The sequence below is a fragment of the Chaetura pelagica genome, unplaced genomic scaffold (assembly GCF_000747805.2).
Source record: "Chaetura pelagica isolate M959 unplaced genomic scaffold, ChaPel_1.0 scaffold76, whole genome shotgun sequence".
Taxonomy (NCBI): Eukaryota; Metazoa; Chordata; class Aves; order Apodiformes; family Apodidae; genus Chaetura; species Chaetura pelagica.
The window spans coordinates 7,865,976-7,871,258 of NW_009970723.1; positions in this window are offsets into that span (position 1 = coordinate 7,865,976).

Sequence of the window (5,283 nt, forward strand, 5' to 3'; positions counted from 1 at the left end):
TGGTAGGCAGAGGGCAAAAGTCAATGTGGAATGAATCCTTGCATGTGTCCTTGCATCTCTGTAATGTTTGGATACATTGCTGCCAGCCATTTATTACAGGTGAGCTTCCCAGAGCACCACCTCATCCCCAGAGACTGGCACACTGCCTCGCCTTCAACACCCCAGGAACGCCTGTTCTGCATGGAAAGTTTTCTCTGAGCCCTTTTACAAGCTGTTACAAGGGCCTTGGAGGCAGCAAGGGTGCTTGGGATGCTGTAGCACTGCCAGTAAATCTGTAATGTTTTGCTCAGCTGCCTGGCAGCACACTCAACCCTGCAGAAGTTTGGAGCCTGGTTAAAGTTCCTGGACAGGTCAGAGGCCAAGCTGAATTGACCATAATGAAAAGGGATCCCCTCAGGTCACCACTTCTTTAAACAGCAGAAGACAGTAGAAGTTCCTGGCTTGTGTCTGGTGGAATGTATTCTAGCGCCAAAAGATGGTGTCATCTTGGACTCTGCCAGGGTAACCAGTTTTCGAATTACCCTTGACTGACAAGACTCAGGCAGAACAGGATGCGGTGCCCTTCCTAGTTCTTGCTGATACAGACCCCATACGGAAGGCAGCAAAAGGAATGTGGGTCCTACTTAGTCTTGTTTCGGTGAAACGGCATTGGGCAAACTCCCTTACAGCTGAAGATCCAGGACAGGGCATTCATGGTGCCAAGTTCTACCCTTTACCTAACACCAAAGCAGCAAGCACCAGCATGCCTGCATGGGGAGTGCAAGGCAGAGGATGAGTGGCAGAAGAGGGAGTGGTCCAGACCCAGTCACAGAGAGTGCTGCTGGTCTTAGCCCCTCCATCTGAGGTGGTAAAGCTGAAAATAGGCCTGTGGATGTTTCCTCAGTGGAACAGGTCTTATACCACCTAATATGCAATAGTGATATGTCCTGTGCACCCAAAAGGCATTGAGATGTGAACACCAAAGATCAAGTCAGTGAAAAGTACTTGGTCCAGAGATCATGAAGTGTGAACCATTCTCTTATGTGACGATTGCAGTAGATGTGTTGCCTCAGGAACTCAATGACAGGACTTCAGAAGCCAAGCTGCCACCCTTGGATTACTCAATAATGCTCCCTACTCTAAGTTCCTAAAAAAGAAAACATAGGAAAAAGGTTGAGAACTCACTAGAACATGATAAGGTTCTGGGACAAGTTGTTCCTTCCTGCTGTTGCCTCTTTGCTGAAATGCCTGTGGGCTTTCTCACCTTCCTGTTTCTGCTGTCATCTCTTTCTAGACTTGTCAGGGACAAGTCCTAGTGATGAAGTTTTCCATTGTTCACCTTCCCTTCTTCTGAGTTCTAGTCTAATTTGCAGGGGTCCAAGCAAAAAGGCATAAACAAGAGCAGCATTCACAATAAATACAGGTATCTCTAACACAGCAGTCACAACATTTAGCTCCATTTTGTCTCTGGTAAAAAAAAATCAATTAAAAATTTTTAAAAATTCACTTGGTAGATACTATAGAAATGCCTGCAATGTTTGCAGTTGACTGCACCTGCATGCCAAAAAGGAGTTTACCCACCCTCAGCTTCCTCTCTCTCATCTCCCTCTCAACAACTTCACAAGAATTGCAAACAAGGACAGGTTGGCAACTTGTTGAAAGAACACGAAGACCTTGTCCTTGCTAGCCAGGGGAAAAGCACTGGTACCTGTCCATCAAGAACTTGTGGCTTTTCAGTTTGCATGTTTCTTGCTAACACTGTTTATCCAGGTAGTACAGATGGGGCATATCATTTGGCAGGCCTACCCCTAAGCTTTTTACCACAAAGATGATAACAGGTGCAAGATAAGGGACACATACAGAAACAGGAGTTCATTACAAACACATTTGCATCTGTCACAGTTTGACTCAGGTCCGACAACAATGCTCTCGATCCCCTCCCCCTCCCACCCAGGTAGGGAAGGAGAGAGAGAAAAAGAGAGAGACTTGGCTGGATTGAAAACTAAACTACACAGCTTTAATTAAAACACTAATGAATCACACAAGAAAATATATACAATTATATACAGATATATTCAGATACGGGCAAAAGCCTCTCGCCTCCCCCCACCCCAGCAACTCCCACAGCACTTCCCTGAACCGGGAAGAGTCCCGAGGAATCCCGGAGCTGCTGCTGGAGAAAGCAGAGAGTTATGGGGGTCACGAGAGATCAAGCCTGAGGATTGACGGTGATGGATGAACAGAGTCCTCCCTGGACGCCGGCCATGGACGGAAGAGAAGGGAAGAAGAAGAAGGAAGGAAGTTGTCTTCTGTGATCTCTGACCTTCCTTTCAGCTTACGTAGATATATGGAATGGAATATCTTTGGCCAATTTTGCTGTCCATCTAACTCAGCCTCCTACGGGGGGGTCACAGATCTCCCCATAGTGTCTGAGCCGGCAGAGTGCAGGTGCAGCCTTGAAGCCTCAGTAGTTAGAAAAACATTCCACTGTCTTATCAGCCTAGCAGAACACACTGTTGCTAGTTACAAGAAAACTTACTGAAGGAAAAAAAAATCAGCAAAAAGAAAAATTGGCTTCATCCTGGCTCAAACCAGGACACAGCAGCAGCAGTAGAAGGACTTGGCTCTACTTTATCTTAAAAGCATACACTTTGTGAATTCCATTCAAATATTCACTGTATTTGCATCTGATATTGTATGTGTGTCACCCCAGGCAACAACATGGAACCAAACTGTTTGTGTGGGGCTGCACTTCTGTGCAAAGGCAGCCAGACAAGTCATCTCTTTTCATGGCAGTATGGAGTTTTTTGGATGACCCTTGAAAAACTAGAGACAAAATACTGACAAGTGCATTGTTCTCTCAGGGAGAAGGACTTTCAAAGGCTTCTTAATTCTCAAGATCTTATTTTGATGTCAAAGTGGAATCTGGGCAGTTAGGATGTGCTAAGCCCTGGAAACTTTGCCCCAAATTCTGCTTCTGCCTGTCTGTGTGTTCAAAGAACACACAAGGCACACAGGAGGCACAGCTGTGAAGAGGTTCCTGGCTAGAAAGGGTCAGTACAACCAGTAGCATGATCTGAGTGCTGAAGCTATGTCCCTATTCTAAATTACTCTGTGTAGATGCCCTATTTTAATCCACTAGCTAAAAAGAGATAAGAAACTATTTTAACAAAAGAGAGGTACCAAAAGGTATCATGTTGCATGACCTGAATACCCACCGCTTTGCTCACAAGTCTGCAGTCTGAATCACGAGTAATTGAAGCTAGTAATATCTGGCTGTTTCTTGATGGTGTATGTGAAGTATGTTGACAGATACATCAGCTTCATGGGAGTAAAAAGGAATCTCAGGTAAAGCCACAGGAGGCTTGAGACTATCAGATGACTAGCAATTCCTATTGAGTCCAGTGAAGTATGTCCCCAGTTGGCAAAGGAGCCAGTGTTTCCTTTCACTCTGAAGGACAGCCACTTCAGCTCAGCCTTGCAGCACACAGCCAAGGAAGCATGGAGCAGCCCTCATTCTCCATAAACCACTGTGACCTTTGTTTCTCACTGCTGTTAGCACAGAACCCTTCACAACCTTTACTTGTGCTTGAAACTGGGGAGTGAAAGAGCACAACCATAACAAACCATGAATGGAAGTTTACCAGCAATTTATCTACAGAGAAACCTACAAAAAATAAACAAATGCAGCAGCAACAAAGATGAAAACCCTTCATTGCAAGATCCTTTTGGAACTTTCCATCTGCTCTGTAATGAAAGACTTAGATGTTTAAACCATGGAAAATGGGAAAACTGTGTTTTAAAGTGGCCTAGTGCTTGTTACCACATGCATTGACGTATTATTCTGTGGCCAGGACTGAAATGGCTGCAGTCAGACATGTTTACTTAGTGTGCTCCTTTAAATAAAGATTTTTGGTTGAATATTTTTAGCAGCTCAGGTAAAAAAATACTGCACACACCTGTTTGCTGTGGCATGGAACTGGGCAGGAAACACTATTGTTACTATGCACGGATTTTTCCTTAACTCTGATACTGGAATGAATCCAGGATTATTCAGAAGAGGAAAATGAGGGAGATAATATATTCTTGTCCATGTGAGCTTAAGAGAACAGACCTGTCAGGTCACTATTCATATTTCTGCTCTTGTTGCTACAGATGAGGGATCTTCATGCCATTCTCCCCTACCCCAGTGACCACCTCAGCCTGCGGCCATTGGATATTCTAAGGCAGGTTTCTCTCTCCCCCATTCTTCTCTGCATGAAGACTGTTTTAGATACAAGCATGAGGCTTCCTGAATTTCACCATTGTGAGAGAGCAGAGGGTCTCTTTTAATTAATGCATTGACAAATAATATCTGGATGTCCTTTTAAAAGGGGTTGGCTATAACTGATTGATATTTCTTGACACAAAACTTGTTTCTTTCTAAAAATTCCAGGTTAGAGCAGTAACTGAATTATTTCCACCTAAACCAGCCACTGTGGTCACCAGCACTGCTCCCCTAGGTTTTGAGGGGTTTCTCTGAGGGGTTAGCAGGACAAAATAATAAACAAGAACTTTGGCAAGAAGTACACATCAGAGAAACAGGCAATCATCTTTCAGTTTCTGAGAGAAACACTGAAAAAGGTGATGAAATAGGCTCTTAAACACAACAAGATAATTAAAAACAGTTTGTAGATGCCATTTGCTAAGCTTAAATTTTCATATACCATTTTAAAACTTGCTAAGACATTAAACCAAGGAATTACTCCCACTGCACTGGCAACACAAAAGGCTGATTTACTAGAATCTATACAGACTCGAAGAATCTTTTCAATAACTATATACGATATGAAATATTTGTTTGAAGAAAAAAAATAATTGTAATTGAATGAGAACAGGAAGGATACAGCAAAAAATGAAACAAATGTCAGCACACCGAGAAGGAGGTTGAGATTATTGGTTTTTATATGACACCTGGTTTATTCTTTTCTTACTAAGGGTTTAAATAAGTTTAGCACCATTTTGGTTCATTCAGAGATTAACGAAAGTTAATATTTTATAAGATTTATTTATAATACCCTTGAGGTTTAGAGTATGTTTATGTAACCCTTCTGCCAGGAATTGGCAGCAGCTGAAAGAGCTGGATTCATTTATCTAGGGGTTCTCTCTGAAAACTTAAACAACAGCAGTTTCAGCCTCCACCCAAAGCTAAATGACGTCCTTTGGGTGCCCTGACAAACAATAAATCCTGCTCAAGACATAGCAAGGGTTTAAAACAAGGTCCAGTGTTTCAAGACAAAGAGAACTTTGGAGACAAGGGAAAGA